Source organism: Ranitomeya imitator, chromosome 6 (genome assembly GCF_032444005.1).
Source record: "Ranitomeya imitator isolate aRanImi1 chromosome 6, aRanImi1.pri, whole genome shotgun sequence".
Classification (NCBI taxonomy): Eukaryota; Metazoa; Chordata; class Amphibia; order Anura; family Dendrobatidae; genus Ranitomeya; species Ranitomeya imitator.
The window spans coordinates 194,663,995-194,682,487 of NC_091287.1; the positions used below are offsets into that span (position 1 = coordinate 194,663,995).

The 18,493-nt window shown below is 45.0% G+C and overlaps 1 protein-coding gene across 4 annotated transcripts in view; it reads right to left on the reverse strand.

Annotated features, from left to right (window-relative positions):
• MTRR (5-methyltetrahydrofolate-homocysteine methyltransferase reductase) overlaps positions 1 to 18,493 on the reverse strand; it is an 831,186-nt gene that overhangs the window by 362,679 nt on the left and 450,014 nt on the right. The gene's annotated exons all lie outside the window — the stretch shown is intronic.

Below are 18,493 nucleotides of genomic sequence, written 5' to 3' on the forward strand. Positions count from 1 at the left end.
GTCACATGGTGCCTGTCGCATGTCGTCGCATGGTGCATGTCACATGGTGCATGGCGAATGTCGTCGCATGGTGCATGTAGCATGTCGCCACAAGGCGAATGTCGTCGCATGGTGTATGTCGTCGCATATCGTCGCATGGTGCATGTCGTTGCATGGTGGATGTCACATGTCGCCGCATGGTGCATGTTGCATGTCATCGCATGGTGCATGTCGTCGCATATGGTGCATGTCGTCGCATGGTGCATGTCGTCGCATGGTGCATGTCGTCGCATGGTGCTGCATGGTGCATGTCGTCGCATGGTGCATGTCGCCGCATGGTGCATGTCGCATGTCGCCGCATGGTGCATGTCGTCGCATGATGCATGTCGTCGCATGGTGCATGCCGACGCATGGTGCATGTTGACGCATGGTGCATGTAGTCGCATGGTGCATGTGGCATTTCGTCGCATGGTGCATGTCGTCGCATGGTGTCACATGGTGTGTGTTGTATGTATGTATGTATGTATGTACTTTGTATGTGTTTTTTTTTTTTTTTACATTCAACACATTAGCCGGATGATGGGACTACTACTGTCCCACCATTGTCTAATGTGTCACTCACTGTCAGTGTAGCAGGCAGAGCCCGATGGGACTTGTAGTCCCATCAGACGATGCCTGCACGCACACACACACACACACCCCCCGCAGCGGACCCCAGCGCCGGCACGCACATACCGGCGCCGGCACGCAGACACCGGCGCCGTTCCGCACATACCGGCGCCGGCACGCAGACCCCCGGCGTCCGCAGCACAGCCCCGACCGCACGCACGCAGATCCCAGCACTGAGCACAGCCCCGCCCGCCCCCAGCACAGCCCTGCAGGGAGCCGCCAGCACCGCCCACAGCCCAGTCACTCTTGATGAGTGACTGCTGACTGTGGGGGCTGGTCACGCCTGCTGCTGATGTCACATCAATTTCCAGAGTCTGGAAACTGACATGACGTCGGCGGAAATAAGCGGCGGCTGCAGCCTGGGGGGCATGTGACCCGGACTTAGCCGCCGGAATAGTGCCGCTCACAGGCGAAAACGGCAACGGAAGGTAATTGCACAATTCATTAGGGGTCCCCGGGGGGTACATTGGGGGGGTTAACTGAAAGTAGTGGACAACCCCTTTAAGAAAAAAGGACCCAAGGTTTCCCCTGACACTTACAGAATGGTTCATGATTTAAGAGCTATAAATGATGTTACAGAGTGTGACCTCATACACACCTTACTGTCACAGATCCCAACGACATCAAAATGTTTCACAATCAGTGATTTGGCAAATGCATTCCTCTCCGTACCCCTGCACCCTAATTGTATCTTTTTTGCTTTTACTCACGAAGGTAAACAATACAGTTGAACGGTCCTCTTGCAAGGAGGATTGAACTCCCCTACCATCTACTCAACAACAATGGCAGGGATCCTGGAGCAGTGGTAACAACCTCATCCACAGATTGTACTATTGGGGTATGTGCACACGTCAGAAATTCTTGCAGAAATTTTCCTGACAAAAAACGGACATTTCTGCCAGAAATCTGCATGCGTTTTTTTCACGTTTTTGACACTTTTTTACGCGTTTTTGTGCGTTTTTTCCCAAATGCATAGAATAGCTGGAAAAACGCAGAAAATCCGCAAAATTACTGAACATAAACATACCAGGAACACAATAAGTGAACTATTGTGATCCACAAAAGTGCAGCAAAGATATATTAAAACAGATTCTTTTATTAACAATAAATACAGTACATAACATACATAAAAATACTAAGGTGCCTCTGTACAACCTGAATCACAAAAGGCGGACAGCTGGAGGAAGACACTAAATATCAAGAGCAAAACAAATGAGCACATGGGCATATATAGATCTTAAAGTACAAATATTATTAGTTACAGGAGCAGGAAATTATTAGGAATGTATCCATAATATCCAATTGAAAAATTAACCAGCCATGCCGATAATTCCCTATCCAATATAGATGTCACCATGCAATGTACCTAATTCCGTATGTAAGGCTGGCAGGATAATATCCCCTATAATTCAACTAGATGATTCTAATTCACCTGCATTTGTCATCTTATAATAACCGTTGTAGCTAAATGTTACTGTGCGCCCCTAGAAAGGCAGTGTGCTTACAATAAACATGCGGCTACAATTAGCCTGCATTCACCACAATAAAATGTCCGCTGTAGCTAAATCCTACTATATACCTGTAACATGCTTCCTGTCCTATATTCTGCTCATGCTGTCATACACACAGCTGACAATAAATGTGAGGCTTGAATTAGCCCGCATTCTCCATAGTGCAATGTCCGCTGTAGCTGAATGCTACTATATGTCTCTGACAAACAAGCGCAATAAGCTTCTGATCTAATACATATCACCTGCATAAGCTGCCGTACGTCTCCGCAAATGCAGCCATAATGAGCCCCCTGTCCCACACGTATTACCTGCTCCGTGTCTCCTCGTAGAATACCTAGCCAAAGTGGCGTGCTGAATCCGCCGGCCCCGACGCGTGATGCTTCTTCCTGGGGGTGTGTATTAGGCGGTGAGTCTCACAGGTCTTATACCGGCAACATCCAATCAAATGGTAATAGGCAGGACTGCAAAATGCTCGTACACCTGACCACTAGTTTCAAAGCATCGGCCGTATAATAGATCCTAATAACTGATATAGTTACTATTGTGAATATTCCCGATATCTATACAAGATGTTACTAGTCTCAGTGTTCCGGAACCTGATATGTTGATAAATTAACAATTTTCACAGTAGTTAATTAAAGTGATTTCATACTACATATTGAAATTGCGTAACATCTATCCAATAGAAACAATACAAATCGCTACTGGTTCAATACCAAAGAATCTTTCCGGAGAACTGAGACACATTTATGTAAACGTATACATTATCTCTGATCAGAACGCCACAAGCTAGAGACAATATATTCTAAAGAGCAGAGAAAGGGAGTTGACTGAGATTATACCTAAATAAAATAAATAATTCGTGAAAAAAGTGAATTAAAGTGTATTATAAAGTGAAATAAAAATAAAAAATTATATAATAAAACACACCAAATAAATAAGTGCGGTGCATTTAGGCGTATAATTCAAAAACACTGGTCAGTTTTACATACGGATCCTACCCTGAGACTGTGTTTACCTGCTGCCCCCTCTATAGTGGCCAAGAGATCTAGAAACCTTGGCGATATTCTGGTGCACAGCCATTATGTAGCCAATGGAAAAATGACAAAAGGACGGGACTCAAATATTATGGGTTTCTTCCCGTGTGGCCGTTGTAAGGCCTGTGCCAATTGTACCAAAGCCAAGACATTTACCAATTCCAATGGGTCCAGAAGCTATGATATTAGAAAGTTTATCACATGTACAACCAAAGGGGTCATCTATCATCTAACTTGCCCATGTGGCAAGATATATATAGGCCTCACAACCAGGGAACTGAGAATTCGAGTTCGGGAACATCACCTTGATATAGCTAAGGCAAAAACGACAGATGACATTTCCATCTTAAAGACCATCCCTCGACATTATAAGAAGTTTCATGATTCTAATCCCTATCTTATGAAGATAAAGGGTATTGATGTGGTTACATTGGGACCAAGAGGAGGTGACCTGGGTAACGTCCTTGCCCAGGTCGAAAGTAGATGGATCTATAGATTAGGTACATTGACCCCACACGGCCTAAATGAGAATTTGGGTTTTAGTGCATTTCTGTGAGGTAGTTTATGTACTCTTGTGGTTCTATTAGATTTCTATAACAGGTTCTCTCTTTGTGTTTGTGTAGCATCGGTTTTAGTTGGTACGGTGGGTTTTCCCATAGTTGTTTTATCTATTTGCTATATGGTGCAATTTTTAATTCCAATTTGTTTATTTAGGTATGTTTCGGTCATATATGCGGTTAACATCGGTTTTGGGCTATATTTCCTGTTCCATTGGGCTGTTGGAAGGATTTGGAAGAAAAAGTAAAGCAAGAAAGAACAAATGGTAATAACATCTGACCTTCCAAATCCATTTATGGATGAGATACTGGGGACAAATCTGGGAATTTATGGACATGCTCTCTCAAGAAGCTGACTCCAAGCATTGATTTATTTATGGAAAATATCGGGACAGGATAACTTATCAAGAGGAGTGACATCTATGGATTATTTGGGACATCGGACTGTGGAGAGATGTAGATATCTCTCAGTCTATAGACTGAATGGTATTTTGTTATGATAGAAGACCATCTGCGGAGTTGTGACTGTATTCCAGATTATGCCTTGACTAAAGTTATTGGAAATTTATAAATATATATATATTTTTTTTGTGTGTGTTTTTAAGTGAGCTAAATTTTATGTACATTATACATTTTGGTAACCATTACTATTGTTTCACGTTTCAATTGGATTGCAGATAATGCGAATATGAAGCATATCGAACGTATTGAGGAGTTTGTCACCTTTTGGTGTATTAACTGCTTATATAGTGCCTTATTTAGGGGTTCTAGTAGTTTTCACTTTCACTGTTAATATATAGGTTTGCACATTAAATTATTGTATCACTAAAATTTGGTTTCACTTTGATTTTTATTTTATTTTAGTTTATTTTGTATATTTAGTCACTTTAATAATAAGTGGGTGCACACCTCTGGTGTTGTTCCAATGGTGGCTGGTGGTGGCATGGTCCGCCCCCTTTCTGCAGGGGGGGTGAGTTCTGCCCTATATCGCACCTCGAACATCGTAACCAGTATAATAGATATATATCACATCAATATGTGAGCCATGTCACTCTATGAATCTGCACGTGGCTTCATATGTTCATATAGTTCACTATTTAATCTTATTTACAGACACCTAAGGCTGTAGGTTTCTTTACTTACATTCCTTATTGTGGCACCGCACTTATTTATTTGGTGTGTTTTATTATATAATTTTTTAAGGCAATCTTGCCTTGCACAGGCGTGTACTATGGAGGACAGAGAATGAACTTCAATCCAATATTGCAGCCAGCATGCAGCCAGCGGGTAAGGAAAGGGTGAATCAAAAACCCCAAAACCCCGCCTCCATGGCTGAAGATTGTTCCCTCCAAATTCAGGTGACAGTGTCCCTTTAATGCTATACTCATACAAGTTCAACCAAAACACCTCTAAATGGCCATGCAGCTCAGACTTGAATGTGCTCTACAAATTCCGGAATATGTCACCCTCAAAAAATGTAATGTTCTGAATCCAGCAACCCTTCTGCCTGTGGATTCAGAAAAGGAGGAAATTGGTGACAGCATTAGCAAGTGAGGAAGAGTACTTTGACATGACGCACGAACATGACTGCATAGAACTTGAGTCAGGAGACAGTGGGTTTTGCACATGTTCATGAAAAACCTGTTCCTAAGGCCATGTGCACACGTTCAGTATTTTTCCCGTTTTTCGCTATAAAAACGCGAAAAAAAATGCTTACATATGCCTCCTATTATTTACAGTGTATTCCGCATTTCTTGTGCAAAAGTTGCATTTTTCTCCGCGAAAAAAATCGCATTGCGGGAAAAAAAGCAACATGTTCATTAAATTTGCGGAATTGCGGGGATTCCGCACACCTAGGAATGCATTGATATGCTTACTTCCCGCATGGGGCTGTGCACACCATGCGGGAAGTAAGCAGATCATGTGCGGTTGGTATCCAGGGTGGAGGAGAGGAGACTCTCCTCCACGGACTGGGCACCATATAATTGGTAAAAAAAAAAAAAAGAATTAAAATAAAAAATAGTGATATACTCACCTTCGATGGTCCCTGGAGTCTTCCCGCCTCTCAGCGGTGCATGCTGCTGCTTCCGTTCCTATAGATGGTGTGTGTGAAGGACCTGCGATGACGTCGCCGTCTTGTGATTGGTCACATGACCACGACGTCATCGAAGGTCCTGCACACACACACCATCTATAGGAACATCACCTTGATATAGCTTAGGAGATCGGCTGTCTGCACGTGAGTATAACCATTTTTTTTATTATTTTTAAACATTCTATCTTTTACTATTGATGCTGCATAGGCAGCATCTATAGTAAAAAAGTTGGTCACACTTGTCAAACACTGTTTGAGAAGTGTGACCAACCTGTCAGTCAGTTTTCCAAGCGATGCTACAGATCGCTTGGAAAACTTTAGCATTCTGCAAGCTAATTTCGCTTGCAAAATGCTAAAAAAAAAAACGCGAAAAAAAAAAACGGGAAAAAAAACGCAAAAAAAAAATGCGGATTTCTTGCAGAAAATTTCCAGTTTTCTTCAGGAAATTTCTGCAAGAAATCCTGACGTGTGCACATACCCTCATGCAGATTTTGAGGGTTTTTTTGTAGATGGCTCCAGATTCCACCAGGATGGGCGATTCTACACTGGATATGTAGTAGTATCCTCACATGAGGTAATCCGAGCTGAACCACTCCCTCCTCACATGTCGGTGCAGGAGGCAGAGTTGAAGGCACTCACTGAGGCGTGCAGAGCTGCTGCAGGTAAAGTTGCTAGAATGTAGACAGATTGAAATTATGTATGGGGAATATCCCATGATTATGGCTGTGCTGTTAGCTAATCTTTTGCAGAACTTTCAGCCATTATAGGACATGATCTGATCTATATGGTTTAATTCCAATTATTGTATTTGTTGTACTTTGCTGCCATCTACTGGCCGTTGTATACTATGTGCTTTGTGCATTATTACTGGGCTTTACCCATAATGCCTTTATTTCTGCAACTCCGCCTGTCTTTGTCTCACTTCTTTCTTCTTTGTCAGTGCCATCTTGATAACACATGCTACAGGAATGGAGAAAGGATTCTCTTGTTACCACTAACTTCGTGTTTCTAAACTGCAGTTCTAACTTCTACCTCATCTTCATCCCTTCATCATCCCTGGTATCTCACCTCATCAAGGTACTGTGAATAAAACCTATTCAATTCATCACTGCATTATCCTTCCAGACTAATCAAGTGCAGCTCATCAGGAATAGTAGGCACGAGTTAAGGTAGCGATATAGACAACGAGCCGACCTAAACTAGATCGCTGGAGCGTCGCTGTTTAGGTCGCTGTAGAGACGTCAAACACAGCAACTCCAGAACGATGCAGGAGCGATCCAGTGACGTAACGGCGACTCACTTATCGTTCTCGCTGGTTGTTAGCTCCATGTAAAACGCTGGCGTCGTTGCTTTTGGTGTCAAACATGACGATACACGCCGAAATGGCGACAAAATAAAGTTCTGGACTTCTAGCTCCGACCAGCGATGGCACAGCGGGATCCAGATCGCTGCTGCATGTCAAACACAACGAGATCGCTATCCAGGACGCTGCAACGTCATGGATTGTTGTCGTTCTCGTTGCAAAGTTGCTGAGTGTGACGGTACCTTTAGTGAGTTAATGCTATCTGCTATTGCTTATACAGAGAACCATGTTCACATCCCTCAGACACATCTCACCCATGTACATAGGTGGCAGAATAATGGCCTAACCTGGAGAAGCAGAGCTTTTCTTACATCAGCTGGTAAGCCCATTAACAATGCGGAGCTGGTGAAACAATTAATAGAGGCATTGACGTTACCAGACCAGGTTGGCTTTATCAAGGTGAAAGCACACACAAAAGGTGGCTCCCTGGAGGTATAGGGCAACAAAAAGGCAGATAAGGCTGCTAAAGTAGCAGCAAAGCGGCCTAGGGAGCACAGGACGGCCTAGGGAGCACAGTACGGTGCCGTGGAGTCAGCAAATTCCAGCCACTCTGAGCCTAGATGTCCTGAAATCTCTCCAGGAACAGGCTTACCCCTCAGAGATGGAGCACTGGGAGCTGAGCTGAACTCAAATGGAGTATGGGAGAATAAGGATAAATTGTGTTTACTGAGGTCCCTGTTCCAGTAATGGCGCAAGCAACACATGGCCCCATTCACGCTTCAAAAAGTCACATGTGTACCATGGTAAATGCCTTCTAGATCGCTCCTGGTTTCAGTTACGCAGCCGGAAAACTCGTATAGCCATGCCTCATCTGTGCACAGCACAACCCAGGTAAGACAGTAAAAGTCCTTAAGAAAGCGACATTCAGGCCTCTTTACGCATTTCAGAGACTGCAGATTGACTACATACAGCTACCTAAGATAAGAGTCTATGAATATGTCCAAGTATGTGTAGATCTCTTCTCTGGTTGGCTGGAAGCCTATGCGGTAAAATGCGCAAATGCTTAAACAACTGCAGACAAACTGATGAAAGAACTGATCTGCAGGTACGGTGTCCCAGAAACCACAGAAAATGATAAAGGGACACACTTCACTGGTGAAATTATGAAGGAAATCATGCAGGGCCTAGGAATACAGCAAGCATTTCATACACCATATTGTCCACAAAGCAGTGATAAAGTGGAGAAACTAAATGGGACACAAACTAAAAATTCAAAAGGCCATGGTGGATACAGGAAAGAACTGGGTAGAGTGCTCGTCTCTTGCACTCTTCAGTCAGACACACTCCAAATAGAAAGACAGGCTTGTCTCCTTTTGAAGTCCTGTTTGGTAGTGCCCCAAAGACTGGTCTGAACTTCCCACAGGTGCTACAAATGCAACACGATTCTATTGCAGCCTATGTCCAGCCCTTGCAGAAAAGACTAAATGTGGTGCATAAACATGTGTTCTCATCCATTCCAGCTGCTAATGAAAGTGCAGATGTGCATCAGCTGAATCCAGGAGATTGTGAGTATGCACAACACATATAGTAAGTATGATATGAGAGCTGCAGATGGCACCAGATCCAGAATTTCTATAAAGGACAAAATCAAAAGACTGTTGGATCTGTACACACGGCCCAGTATCTGCAAGGACTAGGCCGTACTTAGCCTTACCTCTGGAGCCATGGAAGGTATTAACACCACCCTGAATACATAATGAGCCCAGGACTCAGATTTTCTAGGTTCCTTGAGGTTCTTAACCAGACTAATACAATGTAGATTTTAATGTTCGTTTGTTGCTCTATGTAGCCATAAAAGTGCCTATATATGTATTACCCAAGCTATTGAATAATGTATGTGTAAGAAAAGAATCTAAGGCTGAACCTTCCATAGTGTATCATAGACCCCAGATAACCATGGCTGATGGGGGCGAAGTGAGTGTCCACACTGAGGGTGGATGGATGAAGCAGGTAGGAAGCCCCCTTATGGGTACTAGACATATGAGACAGTAGCTCCTTTGTGGACACCAACTGACCCTGTGGCAAAAGGTTATACCATTTGCAAAAGGGGGAAATTGATATAGAAGGGTTAATGTTTTTCCTTCTTTTGCTAGAATTTTTTCTTATATTGTTGTAGCCTAAGGCTAGGTTGACATTGCGTTAGTGCAATCCGTTTAGCACATACGCTAACGGAATACGCTAACGCAATGTACAAAAAGGGATTGCGTTTAGCGATCCCGCTAGCGCAGATGCCCTATCTGCGCTAGCGAGAACGGACCCAAAAATGCTGCAAGCAGTGTTCGAGGTCCATCAGAAAATAACGGGACATCGCTAACGCATGCCAAAAATGGCATACGTTAGCGATGCGTTAGATACATTGCGGTCAACGGGTGAGCTAACGGATCCGTTACATTGCGTTAGTTGCGCTATGTAACGGATTCCGTTAGCGGGCTGCCACTAACGCAATGTGAACCTAGCCTTATAATCTCCGATTCAAGGATTTTATTCATATGCAACCTCTTTAAGAATCTGCAAGAACATGTTTTGGGTACTTGGTAAATAAAGGTCCTCAAGACCTGGGTAATGGGGGGGGGCTACATGAGTTACATTGAGCTACATTGCTGTAAATGGTATAAAATACTGCCTCTTGTGAGAATAAACCAGAAAAGTGACTTGCTCACAACCAGTGTGCATTCTTTTCTCCGAGCGCTTGTTATTTGAGAGTGTAATCTCTTAATTCGGCCTCACTGATAGTCCGATATATCTGAGTTTGGGTCAGAACAAAAACAGCTAAAACACTGCCTCTCTTACGGATTCTGCAGAGGCATCTGCTAGGAACCCTGTTACCTTCTGGAGGAGAGGTAGAGAAGCTAGGATGTCCTCTCTGGGAGTACCTGTGGACAGGTGTTCCTCCAGCTGCCCCAGCCAACGGTACATTGATCGGGCCGCACAGATAGATACGGCATTGGTATTCAATAAAGATGCTGATGTTTCCCATGATTTCCTCTGTAGTCCATCCATCTTGTGTTCCAGAGGGTCCTTCAACTGTGATTCATCCTCAAATGGTAGTGTGGTCTTCTTAGCTACCAGTGCAATCTGGACGTCGACCTTAAGAATCTCTGACCAGCATGATGCCGTTTCGTCGTCCATGGGGAACTTGTCCTTCATCTCCAATGTTTTTATAAATGGGAAATACCTGCTTCTTCCTAGAACGGAGACCCTTGACCATTTCTTCCTGTACCATCTGGGCAGTCTTCTCCTCCTGAATCTCCATGGTCCTCTATATCAGGGGTCCCCAACTCCAGTCCTCAAGGCCCACTAACAGGTCATGTTTTCAGGATTTCCTTTGCATTGCACAGGTGATGCAATTATTACCTGGGCAAGACTAAGGAAATCCTGAAAACATGACATGTTGGTGGGCCTTGAGGACTGGAGTTGGGGACCCCTGCTCTATATCACCTGAGAAACAATCTCTCTCCTGTTGGGAGACCACTGGATCCAGGATTAATTCGCCTTCTTCCAGAGGTTCATCTGGGATCGACGTTTCATCCTGAGGGTCATCATTCCCTTCCTCCTCTAAATTAAGCTTCCTCCGCTTATCTTCTGGAGGGACACTGACAGAGGGGGGCGGGTTGCGGAAAAGCAGCCAGGGAGGATTTTATCTCCTGTTGGATTAGGCCCTTAATTTCTTCCATCAAGGATGGTTGCTCTTCCCTGATATCTCTCAGTGCACTTCTAGCATAATGTCTTCTTATGCGAAGAGGCTAGCTTTTTTGTACAGACTATACATCTCTGTGAAGTCTTGGACTTGCTCCCTAGTGCAGGTTCCTTGTCCCCCTACAAAAAAAGGGAGAAGGAATAATCCTCCGGTGTGTGAATAGAAAGCGATCATAGAATGTCATGTGGTACCAATAAAAATGCCATCTCGTTCTGCAAAAAACAAACCACCACTTGACATTGTCGGCTGAAATATGGAAAAATTATGGCTCAATATATGGAGAAGCATTTTTGCGATAAAAAGCTTCTTTTAGTGGGGCGTGGCCTGGCCATGGAGGAGTACAGACGTGTGTTCACATCTCTCCTGTCCTAAGCTGAGGAAAACAACATCCTATACACACAGAAAACAACAGAAAAGCCATTAATGGGGGCAAAAAAAGAAGGGAACACAGAAAATTACCCCGGATACTCCAGGACTTGCTGCAGGAGGTATTAGGCACTTTCTCTCCAGCCCTTTCCAAGAGACAGACATGGTAGATACTGTGACACTGCCTGGAGCCATGGTGGAACTCGGGGCCCCGGTCCGAGAATTTGATGTGAGGAAAGAGGTGGCAGCTCTGGAAGAGAAGGAGCAGGAGAGTTTCCAGGAGCCCCCAAGCAGCTACTGGGGGTGAGTCACAGATCACAGCACAGAGGCAAGATGGCATGGCAAACCAAACACTGAATGATAAGATCCAGGAGGAGGGGGCACCCCCCTGTGCTTCACAGAGCAAAGCTGATGTTGACATAGCCGAAATCCCTGAAATGTCAATTCAATTCAATTCAAATGAGCTTTATTGGCAGGACTAAGTACATGTTAGCATTGCCAAAGCATATGGTAAAAATACGGGGGTTGGGGAGGGAGGCATATAGAGGTCCAGGGTATATCAAATTCCTTTTAGAAGATAGGGGATGTTTCCAGGGTGGGGTATAGGAGTCCATGACATATCAGGCTCTTTAGTCGGGGGATAGGGATATGTCCAGTGTTGGGGTACGGGAGTCCATGACATATCAGGCTCCTCTTAGTCTGTGGCAGGTACTGACATATTCTGCTGCTACGGCCACTGCACTTTCCTCTTCCCCCAGTATTATCGGCAGTTTCTCTTCCTCCTCCTTGGAGGTGAAGTCTGGGAGGAGATCAGACAGTCTCTTGAAGTGAGTGTCCCTCACTGTGGAGTATTTGGGGCACCTCAGCAGGAAGTGGACCTCATCCTCCACGGCCTCCTGGGGGCACTGCTGGCAGAGTCTGCTCTCTCGGGGCTTGTAGTTCTGTCGGTGCCGCCCGGATTCGATGAGTAGGCTGTGGGCGCTCAGTCTGTACCGGCTCAGGATCTGTCGATCTTTGGGGTTTTCTAGTTTCTCTAGATATGGGGCCAGTTTGTACTCCCTCTGTAGATTCCGGTATATTGTCAGTTTCTTGGATTTGTTTATGTCGTTCCTCCAGATGCTGAGATATTCCTCTTTGACTTTGTGTACCATTTTCTGGATTTCACCTTTTGTCAGGCCATGGAGGTTGATGGCTTGGTCAGACTGGCTTTGGGTACTTTTTCTTGGGAGGCTTCCTGAGGCTTCCTGGTGTAGGAAGGCTTTGTGATGGTAGGAGCTGGGACTGCTACTTTGTAGATGAGCCTTGTTATGACCTGGTGGTCAGGACAATAATGGACCTGGTGGTTAAGAGCACACGGAATGACCTGATAGTTACTGATAATAAGGACGAGCTCTGGGACGTGGGAACTCTGCTGACCGCAATCCCTAAACCTATCAAACACACTAGAAATAGCCGTGGATTGCGCCTAACGCTCCCTATGCAACTCGGCACAGCCTAAGAAACTAGCTAGCCCTGAAGATAGAAAAATAAGCCTACCTTGCCTCAGAGAAATTCCCCAAAGGAAAAGGCAGCCCCCCACATAAAATCACTGAGTAAAGATGAAAATACAAACACAGAGATTAAATAGATTTAGCAAAGTGAGGCCCGACTTACTGAACAGACTGAGGATAGGAAAGGTACTTTGCGGTCAGCACAAAAACCTACAAAAAGACCACGCAGATTGCGCAAAAAGACCCTCCGCACCGACTCACGGTGCGGAGGCGCTCCCTCTGCGTCCCAGAGCTTCCAGCAAGCAAGACAACAAATTAAATAGCAAGCTGGACAGAAAAATAGCAAACCAAAGAACTTAGCTTCTGATGGGAAGACAGGTCACAAGAACAATCCAGGAGTGAACAGACCAATACTGGAACATTGACAGGTGGCATGGAGCAAAGATCTAAGTGGAGTTAAATAGAGCAGCAGCTAACGAATTAACCTCGTCACCTGTGAAACTCAGAAACACCCACCAGAGGAAGTCCATGGACAGAACCAGCCGAAGTACCATTCATGACCACAGGAGGGAGCCCGACAACAGAATTCACAACAGTACCCCCCCCCTTGAGGAGGGGTCACCGAACCCTCACCAGAGCCCCCAGGCCGACCAGGATGAGCCAAATGAAAGGCACGAACCAGATCGGCAGCATGAACATCAGAGGCAAAAACCCAGGAATTATCTTCCTGACCATAACCCTTCCACTTGACCAGGTACTGGAGTTTCCGTCTCGAAACATGAGAATCCAAAATCTTCTCCACCACATACTCCAACTCCCCCTCAACTAACACCGGGGCAGGAGGATCAACGGATGGAACCACAGGCGCCACGTATCTCCGCAATAACGACCTATGGAACACATTATGGATGGCAAAAGAAGCAGGAAGGGCCAAACGAAATGACACAGGATTGATAACCTCAGAAATCTTATACGGACCAATGAAACGAGGCTTAAACTTAGGAGAGGAAACCTTCATAGGAACATAACGAGACGACAACCAAACCAAATCCCCAACACAAAGTCGGGGACCCACACAGCGCCGGCGGTTAGCGAAACGTTGAGCCTTCTCCTGGGACAATGTCAAATTGTCCACCACATGAGTCCAAATCTGCTGCAACCTATCCACCACAGTATCTACACCAGGACAGTCTGAAGACTCAACCTGCCCTGAAGAGAAACGAGGATGGAAACCAGAATTGCAGAAAAACGGCGAAACCAAAGTAGCCGAGCTGGCCCGATTATTAAGGGCGAACTCAGCCAACGGCAAAAAGGACACCCAATCATCCTGATCAGCAGAAACAAAGCATCTCAGATATGTTTCCAAAGTTTAATTAGTTCGTTCGGTTTGGCCATTTGTCTGAGGATGGAAAGCCGAGGAAAAAGACAAATCAATGCCCATCCTAGCACAAAAGGATCGCCAAAACATGGAGTACTGTGTCCAGTTTTGGGCACCGGTGCTCAGGAAGGATATAATGGAACTAGAGAGAGTACAAAGGAGGGCAACAAAATTAATAAAGGGGATGGGAGAACTACAATACCCAGATAGATTAGCGAAATTAGGATTATTTAGTCTAGAAAAAAGACGACTGAGGGGCGATCTAATAACCATGTATAAGTATATAAGGGGACAATACAAATATCTCGCTGAGGATCTGTTTATACCAAGGAAGGTGACGGGCACAAGGGGGCATTCTTTGCGTCTGGAGGAGAGAAGGTTTTTCCACCAACATAGAAGAGGATTCTTTACTGTTAGGGCAGTGAGAATCTGGAATTGCTTGCCTGAGGAGGTGGTGATGGCGAACTCAGTCGAGGGGTTCAAGAGAGGCCTGGATGTCTTCCTGGAGCAGAACAATATTGTATCATACAATTATTAGGTTCTGTAGAAGGACGTAGATCTGGGGATTTATTATGATGGAATATAGGCTGAACTGGATGGACAAATGTCTTTTTTCGGCCTTACTAACTATGTTACTATGTTACTATGTAAAACCTTGAAACAAACTGGGAACCTCTGTCAGAAACGATGTTCTCCGGGATACCATGTAAACGAACCACATGCTGGAAAAATAATGGCACCAAATCAGAGGAGGAAGGCAATTTAGACAAAGGTACCAAATGGACCATCTTAGAAAAGCGATCACAAACCACCCAAATGACCGACATCTTTTGAGAGACGGGGAGATCCGAAATAAAATCCATAGAAATATGCGTCCAGGGCCTCTTCGGGACCGGCAAGGGCAAAAGCAACCCACTGGCACGAGAACAGCAGGGCTTAGCCCGAGCACAAGTCCCACAGGACTGCACAAAAGAACGCACATCCCGCGACAAAGACGGCCACCAGAAGGATCTAGCCACCAAATCTCTGGTACCAAAGATTCCAGGATGCCCAGCCAACACTGAACAATGAATCTCAGAGATAACTCTACTAGTCCATCTATCAGGGACAAACAGTTTCTCCGCTGGGCAACGGTCAGGTCTATCAGCCTGAAATTTTTGCAGCACCCGCCGCAAATCAGGGGAGATGGCAGACAAAATTACCCCCTCTTTGAGAATACCCGCCGGCTCAGGAACACCCGGAGAGTCAGGCACAAAACTCCTTGACAGGGCATCAGCCTTCATATTCTTAGAGCCCGGAAGGTACGAAACCACAAAATCAAAACGGGAGAAAAATAACGACCATCGAGCCTGTCTCGGATTCAACCGTTTGGCAGACTCAAGATAAGTCAAATTCTTGTGATCTGTCAAGACCACCACGCGATGCTTGGCTCCTTCAAGCCAATGACGCCACTCCTCGAATGCCCAATTCATGGCCAACAATTCACGATTACCAACATCATAGTTACGCTCAGCAGGCGAAAACTTTCTAGAAAAGAAAGCACATGGCTTCATCACCGAGCCATCAGAACTTCTTTGCGACAAAACGGCCCCTGCTCCAATCTCAGAAGCATCAACCTCAACCTGAAACGGAAGCGAAACATCTGGCTGGCACAACACAGGGGCAGAAGAAAAACGACGCTTCAACTCCTGAAAAGCCTCTACAGCCGCAGAAGACCAATTGACCACATCAGAACCCTTCTTGGTCAAATCAGTCAACGGTTTAGCAACAGTAGAAAAATTAGCGATGAAGCGCCGATAAAAAATAGCAAAGCCCAGGAACTTTTGCAGGCTCTTCACAGATGTCGGCTGAGTCCAATCGTAAATGGCCTGGACTTTAACAGGGTCCATCTCGATAGTAGAAGGGGAAAAAATGAACCCCAAAAATGAAACCTTCTGAAATCCAAAGAGACACTTTGACCCCTTCACAAACAAGGAATTCGCACGAAGGACCTGGAACACCATCTTCAACAGCTTCTGATGGGAAGACAGGTCACAAGAACGATCCAGGAGTGAACAGACCAATACTGGAACATTGACAGGTGGCATGGAGCAAAGATCTAAGTGGAGTTAAATAGAGCAGCAGCTAACGAATTAACCTAGTCACCTGTGAAACTCAGAAACACCCACCAGAGGAAGTCCATGGACAGAACCAGCCGAAGTACCATTCATGACCACAGGAGGGAGCCCGACAACAAAATTCACAACAGAGCCTTGAATGACAGTGCCTTCTTCTTTATTGCGATGTGTAGTGGGAATCTGCCCAGCTCTGCTAGGCAGGCGCTATTTGATGTGCTCCGTTGGACTTGGATAAGATGCTTGCAGAATTCTAGGTGGAATATTTCTGTCGGCCCAGTGTCCCACTTTGACTAGTTTGGGTATGAGACTGGGCCCCAGACCTCACTACTGTATAGAAGGATTGGGACAATGATGGAGTCAAAACTTTTTAGCCATGCGGTTACTGGTGCCTTGAGGTGGTACAGACGCCTCTGATAAGGGAGGAGGGGATCCCAGCTTTTATAACAAAAGAGATTCATGGTGTCTCACAGTCTGCACTTGTTCACTTTCTTAAGGGGCCAGGGCAAGGAGGAACAGGTACAACAGGAACAAGCACCCAACACTGGATCCCTGTTGAGAGACCTGAGTAATTTAAGTGCTTGGATTAAAAATATCCCTACTTGGGAAGATATGTAGCATTATGTCTCAAGACTTGAAAATTCATATTGGGCTGAACAGTCCATATTAAGGGATGAAGTCCAACAATGGGGTGGAAGGATTACTTCAGTGTAGGCATCTATTCTACACTTTCTGTACAAATGCTGTCCCAGGAAACTGTATTATCAAATCACACTTAACTACAATATCTTGCTGATTTGATGGATGATGCAGAGAACAGGAGCAGACGAAACAATATCAAAGTCAGAGGCCTCCCCGAATCTACAGAGCAGAAAAATCTAGATAAAACACTTTGCCATTTATTCAACTCCATAGTAACATAGTAACGTAGTTTTTAAGGTTGAAGGAAGACTTTTAAATCCATCTAGTTCAACCCATAGCCTAACCTAACATGCCCTAACATGTTGATCCAGAGGAAGGCAAAAAAAAACCCATGTGGCAAAGAGTTCCTTCCCGACTCCACATACGCCAATCAGACTAGTTCCCTGGATCAACACCCTAACAAGGAATCTAGTATATATACCCTGTAACATTATACTTTTCAAGAAAGGCATCTAGTCACCTCTGAAATTTACCGTATATACTCGAGTATAAGCCGACCCGAGTATAAGCCGACCCCCCTAATTTTGCCACAAAAAACTGGGAAAACTTATTGACTCGAGTATAAGCCTAGGGTGGAAAATGCAGCAGCTACCGGTGAATTTCAAAAATAAAAATAGATGCTCCATACTGTTCATTATGGCCCCATAGCTGTGCCATATAGTGCTCTGCACTGTTCATTATTGCCCCATAGCTGCCATATAGTGCTCTGCAATGTTCATTATTGCCCCATAGCTGTGCCATATAGTGCTCTGCACCGTTCATTATTGCCCCATAGCTGTGCCATATAGTGCTCTGCACCGTTCATTATTGCCCCATAGCTGTGCCATATAGTGCTCTGCACCGTTCATTATTGCCCCATAGCTGTGCCATATAGCGCTCTGCACCGTTCATTATTGCCCCATAGCTGTGCCATATAGTGCTCTGCACCGTTCATTATTGCCCCATAGCTGCCATATAGTGCTCTGCACCGTTCATTATTGCCCCATAGCTGCCATATAGTGCTCTGCGCCGTTCATTATTGCCCCATAGCTGTGCCATATAGTGCTCTGTACCGTTCATTATTGCCCCATAGCTGCCATATAGTACTCTGCACCGTTCATTATTGCCCCATAGCTGTGCCATATAGTGCTCTGTACCATTCATTATTTCCCCATAGCTGCCATATAGTGCTCTGTACCGTTCATTATTGCCCCATAGCTGTGCCATATAGTGCTCTGCACCGTTCATTATTGCCCCATAGCTGTGCCATATGGTGCTCTGCACCGTTCATTATTGCCCCATAGCTGTGCCATATAGTGCTCTGCATCGTTCATTATTGCCCCATAGCTGTGCCATATAGTGCTCTGCACCGTTCATTCTTGCCCCATAGCTGTGCCATATAATGCTCTGCACCGTTCATTATTGCCCCATAGCTGTGCCATATAGTGTGTTATGAAAGGCAATTCAGTATCACAATGGACATGGAGGTCAGAGCACATACAGTGATCTGACAATAACCCAAAATAATAGAACGAGCTCTGAGACGTGGGAACTCT